The following is a 15,809-nucleotide window of genomic DNA, read 5'->3' as shown; positions in this document are numbered from 1 at the left end:
AACCTTATTCAGCCAGGCTGAATTGAAGTTTTCCTATGGAAAACCTTATTCAGCCAGGCTGAATTGAAGTTTTCCTATGGAAAACCTTATTCAGCCAGGCTGAATTGAAGTTTTCCTATGGAAAACCTTATTCAGCCAGGCTGAATTGAAGTTTTCCTATGGAAAACCTTATTCAGCCAGGCTGAATTGAAGTTTTCCTATGGAAAACCTTATTCAGCCAGGCTGAATTGAAGTTTTCCTATGGAAAACCTTATTCAGCCAGGCTGATTGGAATGTTTTCCTATGGAAAACCTTATTCAGCCAGGCTGAATTGAAGTTTTCCTATGGAAAACCTTATTCAGCCAGGCTGAATTGAAGTTTTCCTATGGAAAACCTTATTCAGCCAGGCTGAATTGAAGTTTTCCTATGGAAAACCTTATTCAGCCAGGCTGAATTGAAGTTTTCCTATGGAAAACCTTATTCAGCCAGGCTGAATTGAAGTTTTCCTATGGAAAACCTTATTCAGCCAGGCTGAATTGAAGTTTTCCTATGGAAAACCTTATTCAGCCAGGCTGAATTGAAGTTTTCCTATGGAAAACCTTATTCAGCCAGGCTGAATTGAAGTTTTCCTGTGGAAAACCTTATTCAGCCAGGCTGAATTGAAGTTTTCCTGTGGAAAACCTTATTCAGCCAGGCTGAATTGAAGTTTTCCTGTGGAAAACCTTATTCAGCCAGGCTGAATTGAAGTTTTCCTATGGAAAACCTTATTCAGCCAGGCTGAATTGAAGTTTTCCTATGGAAAACCTTATTCAGCCAGGCTGAATTGAAGTTTTCCTATGGAAAACCTTATTCAGCCAGGCTGAATTGAAGTTTTCCTATGGAAAACCTTATTCAGCCAGGCTGAATTGAAGTTTTCCTATGGAAAACCTTATTCAGCCAGGCTGAATTGAAGTTTTCCTATGGAAAACCTTATTCAGCCAGGCTGAATTGAAGTTTTCCTATGGAAAACCTTATTCAGCCAGGCTGAATTGAAGTTTTCCTATGGAAAACCTTATTCAGCCAGGCTGAATTGAAGTTTTCCTATGGAAAACCTTATTCAGCCAGGCTGAATTAAAGTTTTCCTATGGAAAACCTTATTCAGCCAGGCTGAATTAAAGTTTTCCTATGGAAAACCTTATTCAGCCAGGCTGAATTAAAGTTTTCCTATGGAAAACCTTATTCAGCCAGGCTGAATTAAAGTTTTCCTATGGAAAACCTTATTCAGCCAGGCTGAATTAAAGTTTTCCTATGGAAAACCTTATTCAGCCAGGCTGAATTAAAGTTTTCCTATGGAAAACCTTATTCAGCCAGGCTGAATTAAAGTTTTCCTATGGAAAACCTTATTCAGCCAGGCTGAATTAAAGTTTTCCTATGGAAAACCTTATTCAGCCAGGCTGAATTAAAGTTTTCCTATGGAAAACCTTATTCAGCCAGGCTGAATTAAAGTTTTCCTATGGAAAACCTTATTCAGCCAGGCTGAATTAAAGTTTTCCTATGGAAAACCTTATTCAGCCAGGCTGAATTAAAGTTTTCCTATGGAAAACCTTATTCAGCCAGGCTGAATTAAAGTTTTCCTATGGAAAATCTTATTCAGTTAAAGTTTTCCTATGGAAAACCTTATTCAGCCAGGCTGAATTAAAGTTTTCCTATGGAAAACCTTATTCAGCCAGGCTGAATTAAAGTTTTCCTATGGAAAACCTTATTCAGCCAGGCTGAATTAAAGTTTTCCTATGGAAAACCTTATTCAGCCAGGCTGAATTAAAGTTTTCCTATGGAAAACCTTATTCAGCCAGGCTGAATTAAAGTTTTCCTATGGAAAACCTTATTCAGCCAGGCTGAATTAAAGTTTTCCTATGGAAAACCTTATTCAGCCAGGCTGAATTAAAGTTTTCCTATGGAAAACCTTATTCAGCCAGGCTGAATTAAAGTTTTCCTATGGAAAACCTTATTCAGCCAGGCTGAATTAAAGTTTTCCTATGGAAAACCTTATTCAGCCAGGCTGAATTAAAGTTTTCCTATGGAAAACCTTATTCAGCCAGGCTGAATTAAAGTTTTCCTATGGAAAACCTTATTCAGCCAGGCTGAATTAAAGTTTTCCTATGGAAAACCTTATTCAGCCAGGCTGAATTAAAGTTTTCCTATGGAAAACCTTATTCAGCCAGGCTGAATTAAAGTTTTCCTATGGAAAACCTTATTCAGCCAGGCTGAATTAAAGTTTTCCTATGGAAAACCTTATTCAGCCAGGCTGAATTAAAGTTTTCCTATGGAAAACCTTATTCAGCCAGGCTGAATTAAAGTTTTCCTATGGAAAACCTTATTCAGCCAGGCTGAATTAAAGTTTTCCTATGGAAAACCTTATTCAGCCAGGCTGAATTAAAGTTTTCCTATGGAAAACCTTATTCAGCCAGGCTGAATTAAAGTTTTCCTATGGAAAACCTTATTCAGCCAGGCTGAATTAAAGTTTTCCTATGGAAAACCTTATTCAGCCAGGCTGAATTAAAGTTTTCCTATGGAAAACCTTATTCAGCCAGGCTGAATTAAAGTTTTCCTATGGAAAACCTTATTCAGCCAGGCTGAATTAAAGTTTTCCTATGGAAAACCTTATTCAGCCAGGCTGAATTAAAGTTTTCCTATGGAAAACCTTATTCAGCCAGGCTGAATTAAAGTTTTCCTATGGAAAACCTTATTCAGCCAGGCTGAATTAAAGTTTTCCTATGGAAAACCTTATTCAGCCAGGCTGAATTAAAGTTTTCCTATGGAAAACCTTATTCAGCCAGGCTGAATTAAAGTTTTCCTATGGAAAACCTTATTCAGCCAGGCTGAATTAAAGTTTTCCTATGGAAAACCTTATTCAGCCAGGCTGAATTAAAGTTTTCCTATGGAAAACCTTATTCAGCCAGGCTGAATTAAAGTTTTCCTATGGAAAACCTTATTCAGCCAGGCTGAATTAAAGTTTTCCTATGGAAAACCTTATTCAGCCAGGCTGAATTAAAGTTTTCCTACGGAAAACCTTTTCCTATGGAAAACCTTATTCAGCCAGGCTGAATTAAAGTTTTCCTATGGAAAACCTTATTCAGCCAGGCTGAATTAAAGTTTTCCTATGGAAAACCTTATTCAGCCAGGCTGAATTAAAGTTTTCCTATGGAAAACCTTATTCAGCCAGGCTGAATTAAAGTTTTCCTATGGAAAACCTTATTCAGCCAGGCTGAATTAAAGTTTTCCTATGGAAAACCTTATTCAGCCAGGCTGAATTAAAGTTTTCCTATGGAAAACCTTATTCAGCCAGGCTGAATTAAAGTTTTCCTATGGAAAACCTTATTCAGCCAGGCTGAATTAAAGTTTTCCTATGGAAAACCTTATTCAGCCAGGCTGAATTAAAGTTTTCCTATGGAAAACCTTATTCAGCCAGGCTGAATTAAAGTTTTCCTATGGAAAACCTTATTCAGCCAGGCTGAATTAAAGTTTTCCTATGGAAAACCTTATTCAGCCAGGCTGAATTAAAGTTTTCCTAGGGAAAACCTTATTCAGCCAGGCTGAATTAAAGTTTTCCTAGGGAAAACCTTATTCAGCCAGGCTGAATTAAAGTTTTCCTATGGAAAACCTTATTCAGCCAGGCTGAATTAAATTTTTCCTATGGAAAAACCTTATTCAGCCAGGCTGAATTAAAGTTTTCCTATGGAAAACCTTATTCAGCCAGTCTGAATTAATGTTTTCCTATGGAAAACCTTATTCAGCCAGGCTGAATTAATGTTTTCCTATGGAAAACCTTATTCAGCCAAGCTGAATTAAATTTTCCTATGGAAAACCTTATTCAGCCAGACTGAATTGAATACGATGTTTCCTACAGTATAATGTTTTTTTCTATAGGAAAAACATTCAGCTAGCTGAATAACATTTTTCTATAGGAAAAACATTCAGCTAGCTGAATAACATTTTTCTACAGGAAAAACATTATTCAGCTAGCTGAATAACATTTTTCTATAGGAAAAACATTATAGCTAGCTGAATAATTAATTCAGCCTGGCTGAATAAGGTTTTCCATAGGAAAACTTTAATTCAGCCTGGCTGAATAAGGTTTTCCATAGGAAAACTTTAATTCAGCCTGGCTGAATAAGGTTTTCCATAGGAAAACTTTAATTCAGCCTGGCTGAATAAGGTTTTCCATAGGAAAACTTTAATTCAGCCTGGCTGAATAAGGTTTTCCATAGGAAAACTTTAATTCAGCCTGGCTGAATAAGGTTTTCCATAGGAAAACTTTAATTCAGCCTGGCTGAATAAGGTTTTCCATAGGAAAACTTTAATTCAGCCTGGCTGAATAAGGTTTTCCATAGGAAAACTTTAATTCAGCCTGGCTGAATAAGGTTTTCCATAGGAAAACTTTAATTCAGCCTGGCTGAATAAGGTTTTCCATAGGAAAAACTTTAATTCAGCCTGGCTGAATAAGGTTTTCCATAGGAAAACTTTAATTCAGCTTGGCTGAATAAGGTTTTCCATAGGAAAACTTTAATTCAGCTTGGCTGAATAAGGTTTTCCATAGGAAAACTTTAATTCAGCCTGGCTGAATAAGGTTTTCCATAGGAAAACTTTAATTCAGCCTGGCTGAATAAGGTTTTCCATAGGAAAACTTTAATTCAGCCTGGCTGAATAAGGTTTTCCATAGGAAAACTTTAATTCAGCCTGGCTGAATAAGGTTTTCCATAGGAAAACTTTAATTCAGCCTGGCTGAATAAGGTTTTCCATAGGAAAACTTTAATTCAGCCTGGCTGAATAAGGTTTTCCATAGGAAAACTTTAATTCAGCCTGGCTGAATAAGGTTTTCCATAGGAAAACTTTAATTCAGCCTGGCTGAATAAGGTTTTCCATAGGAAAACTTTAATTCAGCCTGGCTGAATAAGGTTTTCCATAGGAAAACTTTAATTCAGCCTGGCTGAATAAGGTTTTCCATAGGAAAACTTTAATTCAGCCTGGCTGAATAAGGTTTTCCATAGGAAAACTTTAATTCAGCCTGGCTGAATAAGGTTTTCCATAGGAAAACTTTAATTCAGCCTGGCTGAATAAGGTTTTCCATAGGAAAACTTTAATTCAGCCTGGCTGAATAAGGTTTTCCATAGGAAAACTTTAATTCAGCCTGGCTGAATAAGGTTTTCCATAGGAAAACTTTAATTCAGCCTGGCTGAATAAGGTTTTCCATAGGAAAACTTTAATTCAGCCTGGCTGAATAAGGTTTTCCATAGGAAAACTTTAATTCAGCCTGGCTGAATAAGGTTTTCCATAGGAAAACTTTAATTCAGCCTGGCTGAATAAGGTTTTCCATAGGAAAACTTTAATTCAGCCTGGCTGAATAAGGTTTTCCATAGGAAAACTTTAATTCAGCCTGGCTGAATAAGGTTTTCCATAGGAAAACTTTAATTCAGCCTGGCTGAATAAGGTTTTCCATAGGAAAACTTTAATTCAGCCTGACTGAATAAGGTTTTCCATAGGAAAACTTCAATTCAGCCTGGCTGAATAAGGGTTTTGCACAGCAAAGCTTTCCCTCCGCAGTGAAAATATTGAATTTTGTTTTGGATACGGAAATAGAATTTATATTTCCCTTCGTTGTGGATTCCAATTTAAATCAACTTTACTTGATTATGATTCCAACCAAGGGATTCTTACACAAATTGTTGATGATTCCCTCAATTATTTATGTTCCCTTTTGTCATGCATTTCACATTTCTATTTTACCTACTGGTGTTTACAAAACATTGTTGTTTTTCTGTCTGACAATCAGATTATAACAGTCGTCATCCCTGAGGTGAAGAACATGGGAACAAATTTGCTTACCACAGGCATTTAATATTCAATCAACGCCTGTATTTCCCAGACAACAAACACAGGAAATGCTTAACAAAGGATAATTGGGAACTGGTGGAGTGGGTGATAAGAGAAGTGGTCCAACATGTAGTGCAATTGATTGCAATTAGGGAGAACACGTCCCTTTAATATGACATTATATATTTTATACAGCAATAGCAACACAAATGGGGTCATTAGTGCAACAAGTGGAACGAACACTTCAATTACTCGTGTTCGATACCATTATCGCCGGAAATACCCTGGCGAGATAATTTTATTTGCACTCATAATTATTGGAAGAGAACTGGGAACGAAGAACTTCATGTGAAAAACTTCAATGTGCTAAAAAGATAGGTTCCTTATAAGTATATGACATGCTTCTGCATACATACAAATGTTCCCCAATATCCTAGAAGGGACATGGGAGATTTCTCCACTCCTATCAATTAGTGCAAGTCGATTCATATTGCCTCAATGATATGGGACCTCTACCTTGAATTTTTTCTCAATTTTCTTCTCAAAATAAAATTTGAAGAAATGCAAAAAACAGCACTTGCAACTTCTCTACAGAATACCTTTAAATGCAAATGATAGATAGCTTCTTTTTTGAAACAATGTCATCCCCCCATACTTTAACTTAAATCCCCATGAAAATGCATGTCTAGACATTAAGTCTAAGTTTGAACTTGGTTCTTGCTGCATGACATTGAAGTAAAGTATAACATGAAATAAGAAAGCCTAAATCTTTCTCTAAAGAAGCAGAAGAAGAACAAAAACAACAACAACAACATTCTTCACTTTGTCATAATCCCTTTCAACCATGAAACGCATGAACTACTTTTCCAATTTCAGTAGATTTTTTCCGTTCTGTTTTGTTCCCTTATCATTTCGCTTTCAACAAATTGCATTGAAGCGTAGCAATTTTGTTGTGGATACGCGCAATACACCCACACAATTACCACAATTACTAACTGGTGGTAAACTGTTTACTACGCAGAGTAGCATTCATGCGCCTAAAAGTATACATTAAAACATTTACAAATGACGTTGGCAACTCTAAAAAATTTTTTAGGCTAAAATATGCTAATTTTTCAATATGAACGAGACTTAAAACTGTAGAAAATTAAACAAATCCGATACTTACCTTGTTGGTAGAGAAGTAAATCTCACTTTAGTTCACATCTTGAATACCTGAAAAAATAAACAATGCTATTATAAATTAATTAACTTCATTTACGCTTTGTAGGGTAAGTGTTCCTAATGTCGGCATGTCCCAGTAATAGTTGGCACTTTTTGAATTTGAACTCAAATAATTAAAAATTAAGCAAACCAAAATCTTAAAAATCCTTAAACAATTTTTTTCAGTTAACTTTGTGTAAAATTTCATTAAGCTAGGAACAATTATTATATCGAAATTTAAGTTTTTATCAGTGAGGGTTTTTCAACACAACCGAAAATGCAAATTTCTTAAGAAAAAAATTGTAGAAATTTTAACCCTATAAGCTCTGTAATTATATTAAAGCGAAGGCCTAACAGCTCAACTCGAAAGAGAATTATTAATTAAATATCACTATCTATATATGGTCTTCGCCTTAATAAGGCAAAAATAAAGAAGAAATCTTCAACCGACTATTGGCACGAACTAATTTATTTAAACAATATTTTTAAATTTACTTACTTTTTGAAGCAAATTCAACGAATGCATGAACTATTGTCCTTGCAAATATTTAAGAAAAAAATGTAATGTATGCATTTTTCTTTATTTTAATATGACATGCCGACTATTGGAACATCTCATGCCGACAATTGGGAAATGGTGCCGACTACTGGTGAAAAAGCATTAATTCACTATTATTACAATTTTTGCATATTGAACAGAAACAAATTAAAAATGTTTTTATGTGTGTGAAGATAAATTGGACTTCAAATTGGAAAATTTAATTTAAGTACAGAGCAATGCTGAGGCTAAATTTAAATTGGAATTTAATGAAAAAATTTAATTTAAGAATGAAACTATTAAATTCGATGCCCTATCCAGAAAAAATATTCCGTCGACGAACCCCTCCCCATTGTTTGGTGGAAGCCTTTAGCAGATTTCGTAGTGGGCATATAAAATAATTTTTTCCAAAATCTGAATATATTTAGAATTTCTTGAAAGTTATGGGCAAGATGGACATTCAATGCCCTATCTAAAAAAAAAATATTCCGTCGACGATCCCCTCCCCATTGTTTGGTAATTAGCCTTTAGCAGCATTCGTAGTGGGTATATAAAATATTTTTTTTCCAAAATCTGAATATATTTAGAATTTATTGAAAGACATGGGCTAGATGGACATTCGAAAATTAATAACCTTTTGTTAGAAATTGACACGTATATAATTATTTAAACGTTTAAACAAACTTCATTAATATAATAAAATTGTATGCTAAATAAATGTTCAAATATTATAGAGATATTAATAGTTTCACTCTTAAATTATATTTTGTCATAAAATTCCAATTTAAATTGAGCCCTAGAAGTGCTCTGTACAGTACGCTGTTACTGGTTCGTGCCTTTGCTAAAATTAAATTTTCTAATTTGAAATCCAATTTATCTTCACACACATGCCAATTTTTTCCCACTAATAAATTAAAGTTGTTTTAATTAAATATTAAAGCAAGCATGGCCACATGGTCGAAACCACAGATCTAGCGGGGCGAAATTTATAACTTAAAAACGAATTGAGATATGTAACTGAAATTTTGCACAAACACAGCCTGTGTCTGTGGGTAATAATGTGCCAAATATGAACAATATTGGCTAATGTTTTGGTATAGCCCCCATATAACTGTACCTTCCGATTTTCCGTATTTGGAGGATTTAAGCCACATTTTAGTTGAAAATTAGTTGTAATTTTGTAGTTAGGGTTCCCAGTGCTCACAAAACATTTCCACCAACAATTATGGACATAGGTGCACGTTTTGATATTGTCCCCATTTAACCGTACCTCCCGATTTAAGGTATTTTGAATATCATGACCACATTTTTCAACCGACTTGGCTGCTATTTTGCATTCCGTGTTATCAATGCGTGCAAATATTCTTACAGAACATTTTCAACGTGGATTTATGTTTTGATGTAGCCCCCTTTTATGGTACCCCCCGATTCACTGAATTTTTATTTGTTATCCCATATTTATTACCAGTTATAGCTACAATATGGTATTTTAGTGTCTCCGGGGGTAGAACTCCTCCTTGCAAAAATTTCTCATGATAGGTCCATATTTTGATATAGCTCACATACAAATGCCCAGCTAAATTAGTATTAATTTCAAGCAAAATCCCATATTTTAAAAGTGCAGTTATCAGAAGATTTGCAAATATTTGCAGCCCTAATGTGGTTATTCTGTATCCAAAGAGTCCAATTTAATTCCCCAAAAAATAATCGAACCCAAGTTCGGCCAAGTTTACAAGATGCACTCTATGGAAAAAGCGCGTAAAACCAATAAAAACCCTATAAAAAATATTTTTTTTAAATTTATTGCTATATAACTATGTACCTCCTGACACAAAACTATTTTTTATAATTTATGTCACACCCTCCGCTATCAATTAAAAATAAATTATGTTCAGTTTTATTACGAATTTATTTAACATTTAAGCAAATATGACGAAAATTTTTTAGCAACAAATTTTTTAAAATCTGATACAGCAAAATTTCTTGTATTTGATAGTAAATAACTGAGTGAATATTTACAACAACAAAAATTAAAAAAAAACAAAATTTTTTCAGCAACGTGTCTGTAATCGATACAATGGAAAATAGTTCGCAATTTTATAGTTTGATTTTTGGCGGTGCCGATGATTCTCGGCAATTTACACGCACCCCGCTTGCAATGGAAATTCCAATTGCTGTAATTTAAATAGTCCAGAACTAGTTCTAAGCGGTACTAGTACACAAATGACCACTAAGTAATGCGAAGGTAACCATTTGACACCTTTTTATCCCCAATTAAACGACGAGACGTCAGTTGGGATTATTCACTCTTAAATTAAATCCACCATTTTTTAGTAAACGACGATTTGTATAAATAATTCGCATTTGCATTTTCTTAATAACATACATATGAATGCATCATCCAATAACACAAGCTAGTGCTGATGGGCTGAACATATTCGTACCTATTATTGACATTGTTCTGGTATAAAAAAGGAATACGAAGGAAATATACAATTTGCCATCTTCCTCTCTCTCTCTGCCCGCTACCAATGAAAATTCCAATTGTCACAATTAGTCCAGAAATAATTCTAGGCCGAACTAGTACCAAATCGTCACAAAGTAATGCAAAGGGAACCAATTGTCACCTTTTTATCCCCAAGTAAACGACGAGGCGTCAGTTGCGACTATTTACTCTTATATTAAATCCACCACTTTTTTGAACAACAACAGAAGAGAGAAATGATAAACATACTGGTAAATGACTGTAAACTTGGAACTAGTACAATACTATCTACAGGTAATGCATAAAAAGTCAATTGGTTACCTCCTATGACATCCCCATGTTAAAGTTTACAGTTGATTGCACTGTGAGGGGTCTAAAGTGGAACTAGTTACTGTAACCCTAAGAATCGACGAGTTACTGATGCCGAACTAGTTCATCTTGCAAGCGGGTTACTAACACACTGTTATAAGTTCCCAGCAAAATGTTCGACGCCAAAGATGACATTCAATCATGGGTGCAAGTGATCTAGCATGTCATCTTTTTAGCATCTTCATCGATGAATTTTATATGAGCGTGGACCCCAAAAGATGACGTTCTTTTCTGGATCCTAAGCATGCCATTTTTACCAATGCGTTGACATGTCATTTCCACCAATGCTTTGGCATGTCATTTCCACCAATGATTTGACATGTCATTTTCACCAATGCTTTGACACGTCATTTTCACCCATGCTTTGACATGTCATTTTAACCAATGCTTTGGCATGTCATTTTCACCAACCCCTTGGCATGAAATTTTCATGTCTTGTTTGGAAAATGGAAATGCTGTATTGAAATATGGTTTTCATGAAAAACAAAGCTCTTTATTAATTCAAACGAATTCATGAAATAGCTACAATTAATTTATCAGTTTAGTTTTTCAAAAGTTTACATCCAAAATTGCAATGTAATCACCACCGCTGCAACGCAAAAGATTGCTTCCTCCGTTCTCCGCAACTGATATTCTTTCATCTTACAAAAGGTTTTTTCAATTATCTTCCCATCACCAGTTCAGATTTCAACATGGACTCCAAATACACTCCTTTAAGTATTTTTATTTCGTAAATTACTTTTATTTTATAATTTTGTTATTTTATAACAACATTTTGGTAATTTATACTCTTTTGTTTAGTGACGGAAATATGTAGGGATCTACAACCCGGCTTGCTTTAGGGATCTCTAAGAACAAAATGTAACGAACGGGGAGGAGAGACTTTTTATGGAAAATACCATTTATGCTTAATTAATTTATTTTTAATTGTTTCTTTCCAAAAGTAGTTTCTTCATTATTTTCAGATTCTTGTTCCTTTTCGTTTCGGACTTTTTTTTCAAATTCCAAGAAGCGAGATTTGATTGATTTCATTCTATGTCAGATTTAGAACAGACAAGGGAACTTTTAAAATAGCAATGTGTGCAGTCCGATTCTATTTTTAGCTCGATGGTTTGGACTTCATATAATACCAATTGTTTAGAAGTTTTAGTTGTTTGATATGCAGGAAATGTAAGACAACATCACGACGACAGTTCTAACAACTTTGGTCTGTTCCAGAAACTGCAAGAATCTACTTATTTTTACTACGATAACAATTTTTCCTTTATGTTATCGGAAAAAACAGTAAAAATTAGTAGATTTTTGCAGTACTGGAACATACCAAAATGAAAATAAACAGGTGTGTAAATAAAAACACAAACATCATCTCTATTAGATCGACGGAATGGGTACAAATGCTGATGAAAAGATCGGATCTTTCACGACTTCCTTTGCATTGGTTCAAATCCTAATGAAAAGATCGGATCTTTCACGACTTCCTTTGAACCAATGCAAAAGATGACATGAAGTCACGTCATCGCAAAGAACCCCTTCCGTCAAATTTTGCTGGGTTGCCAATATTTTGAATACATTCACATTTTCTCCGTTCTCTTTTTGGTCATGCCTGTAGTAAAGCAACGACTATGGGATTAAGCCTGACTATTTTGAAAAGCAAAATAGAAGTCGTCATCTCAAATAAAAAACGCCAACCGTCCTATTTTATTAATTTTAATTTTTTTAAATAATTTAGAATTCCATGTTTTTTTTTTTTTTTTTTTTTTTTTTTTTTGAATAATAAAGATATAAATAATTAAAAAGAAAAATAAAAAAGAAATTTATAAAAATTATCATTTAAAAAAAATGTGCTGATGGTGTGCTTTAGTTTTGGCCGATACTGTTCATATTTTAACTGTAAAATATTTAGGAGGAATATTTGTTTTATTTATTTATATAAGGAGGAATATTTGTTTTATTTATTTATGTAAACTCATAAGCTACAAATGAAATGTTCTCATCTTCTTTAAATCTTGTAATTTATTCTTAAAAAATTGCCAACAACAACAACAACATTATTCCACAACATCCCATACGGGACAAGGGAGACTTAAAAAATTACCACGGTAACAAAATTCTGTCCCATATTAACTTAATAAGTAAATACCTTACTTATTAGTTCGTTAACAAGCAGAACGCCACACGTCACTAATTTCATTAAAAGGCCTTCTTTTAGATATTAACAACAACGAAGTGCCACCAATTCTAAGCTTCACATAGCATCATCATGTCTTTCATCAAATAAACTCCACTTGTTGTCCCAGGGAAATGTAGATTTGCTCAACGGGGAAAACGATTCCGTTAATTTATATTGACAGCTAAATAATTTAATGATTATTAGGACAACCACCATTCATAAATTAGTAAAAATCCTCTTCTAGTTTACAAATTAAATGTGCTAATTTATTAAATCACTTTCAACCCCTGCTAAAATATTAATCGTTTCTATACTACTTCCAAATAGTTGAATAAATTAAGGTTCGGTAATAAGAATATTCCGTAGGCAGAATTACAAACAATAATCTGATGGTGTTCTGTTTATATTATGGCCGTTGTACAAATTAAAACAAAATGCTTTTTGAACGCTGTACTCAGCGGTGCTCCATTTGTTTCACATCTGTTATGATGATATTTGCAACAGGTATAAATGTTTTCCAGTAGATGGGTGTTGGCAATAATGAATGCCAACAATATCATTATCATCCTTGAACAGAAGAAGTCAGTCAGGTCATTCTTTTTTGATCACTGTTACATTAAAATTTTAAAATGCATTTCTAGATGTATCAATGATTTCCATTTGATATTCTTTAATAGCCAACAAGTATGGCCTCTGTCGTTGTTATAACTTGTTGCTGAGATTACATAAATTGAGCCTGTTCGAATAATACTACGCCCTAATACAAATTTACGCCCTAATACAAATTTCTTTATTGCTTCGAATAATAATTAATCACGCTGATTATAAGGAATATGCAGTGTAGAACACATCAATGCATGTTTTACATTTTACATAGTCGTACAACAATAGGCATAGAATGGCAAACACATGCTGTGAAATCTTCAACCCATTTTGTACACATAAAAAAGGGTTAAATGATGAATATGACAATACATCACCCTCCCACCCTCATAAATGAGTGACATCATAAAAATAATTGTTTCCCTCCTAACACATTTACCTGTGAGTCTTTATTTCCAAGAATATAAGAGATTACATTGCTCGGCAGAGCATGGAGATCTTTTAGTCGAACATAGAATGCAGTTTTATGTCCTCTGAATATGACGGAAGAAAATACGCAATATGTGCAGATGCAACGTGACTGCAATAAAAGCCATTCCACCTTAATGTCCCAATTTCACTCCGTTAATATATTTAACCTTTCTAAAACTCAACTCAACCGTCGATGAATGTGTTGGAGAAATAATTATCATTCCCTTAGTATTTTTCTCACCGAAGTGTTAGACATGTTGCTCGTCCGTAGTCTCAGTATCTGGTAATCAGTAAGGGATCAAGCTGTCAGCAAGCTCCCTGCGATTAGCACATTGTATTGAACCCCACCAACGCAATAACCATCGAGCCGGCCATATCATTCCAATCACCATAGCTTCATTTATTTCAACCCGATCACCTTTGAACAATAACCCGAACACTATCGAGCCAACTACAACAATGCGACTTTCATCGAACCAACAGTTACTACCCGACAGTTTGTCGAGCACCCCGAGGGTGACAGGGCGAAGAGGAGAGTATTATGTCGCATCAGATCTCTTCCTGTCAAGGATGAACCACCAGTATACAATAGATGATGTTGCGAATGCCATCAGGAACGCTAAATCATCCAAAGCATTGGGTCCTGATGTATGAGCCGGGAGTGAAGTATCTCACTAAAGTTCTCAACTTGTCGCTAGCCACTTTCATTGTTCCCGAAGTCTGGAAAGGGGCAGGGTGGTCCCGCTACGGAAGCCAGGCAAGGATGTCAGCAAAAGTAAATCGTACAGGCCGATTTCGCTTTTGTCGCCAATAGCAAAGTCCCTTGAGGCCTTAGTCCTCCCCAGTATCAGGAATAGCTATCAAGTTGCCAATTATCAGCATGGATTCCGTAAGTAGCACAACACGACACCAGCGCTGCACGCCATCCCCACATATATTTGTCAAGGACTCAAACAGAACAGTGATGGTGGCGCTTGACTTATCAAAAGCCTTTGATACAGTCAGGTACAGGTACAATTATTCGTGAGGATATTTACCTGTTCAAAGAGAAATCGAAATTCCAAATTATATCCGATTCGGTTGGAAAATGTGCCAATCAAAATTTTATGTGGATATTTTCTGTGCACAAAGAAATCGAACAGCAGTCAGGAAACATGGACCTGCAAACAAGATTATATCTTTTTAACCAGGACCACATGGACTTCATTTATTATTGAAAAGTTCGACTGTAGTTCTTTAATTTTTCCTCCCAGGTTCTATTTACTCCTTTTGTTCATATATTACTGATAGTTTTGGGATATCGTTCCAATCGTTCTTTAACCTGGTTCGTTCCGGAATGACAGCTCTTTTTGTCAGTTTTGTTCTCCAGTATGTAATTAGCGATTCCGATCATCGCATTCCTTAATTTCCAGGAATAGGAAAGAGGATTCCAGATCACTATCATGCATTTATTGCTGCTGGAATTATTACTGATTTGCTACTGTCTGGTATGGAGATATCTGGAAGACCACCCGGATTTCTAGTCACTCTAGTAGCATAAATAATAGTGTGGGCTGTGGTCAACCGGCATTAAATGATCTTTTAAAGAATTTGCTTCAATAAACCATGACCGCCTAACTGTAATTCATAGAACCCAGTGACCGGAATCAGGCAAATAATTGGCTAACTCCTCTGATATTCGTTACTGCAACTATCGGGCAAATATCTGTCGTAAGAATACTCGGTCTTAGATATAATGTCAACTTAAACACGAACTTTTACTCAGCACCAAGTTTCTCGGATTCTGCCAACGTAAAAGCAACACTTTGGGAATGACATTAACCTAACAAAATTCAGCCCTGATAACTCCAAAAGGATGATTGATTGCACACTACCGACATAATCACCCACGTCATTTATTGGCCCAGGAAAGTAAGAAAGTTTTTTTTTTTTGGAGAGATGTTCACGGGAAACATCTTGTTTAGTTTTGAAGGATCATCTATAATTCGTTGCAATTGAATAAAAACAACTTCCTATACACAGGCAATGGGCTGAATTCCAAACACGCGACTATCATCTATCTTATTCTATTTTTAGCGTTGAAGATACCACACAACTTCCCCAAAAACCTTAACCTATCTTAATGTTCTCACGGCCACTCC

General features: G+C 35.1%; 1 protein-coding gene across 3 annotated transcripts in view; it reads right to left on the bottom strand.

Moving 5' to 3' along the window:
• LOC141400688 (uncharacterized) overlaps positions 1-15,809 on the bottom strand; it is a 150,688-nt gene that overhangs the window by 120,747 nt on the left and 14,132 nt on the right. For 2 of the 3 annotated variants that reach the window (XM_073980065.1, XM_073980069.1), the window contains exon 2: positions 6,998-7,044. The gene's annotated coding sequence lies outside the window, so the exon portion shown is untranslated. Of the gene's footprint in view, positions 1-6,997; positions 7,063-15,809 lie in introns of all 3 variants that reach the window. The other variant, XM_073980066.1, reaches the window with a different exon arrangement.

Source organism: Musca autumnalis, unplaced genomic scaffold (assembly GCF_047663935.1).
Source record: "Musca autumnalis isolate F117 unplaced genomic scaffold, ASM4766393v1 scaffold_4, whole genome shotgun sequence".
Taxonomy (NCBI): Eukaryota; Metazoa; Arthropoda; class Insecta; order Diptera; family Muscidae; genus Musca; species Musca autumnalis.
This window is presented reverse-complemented; position numbering and strand designations above follow the sequence as displayed.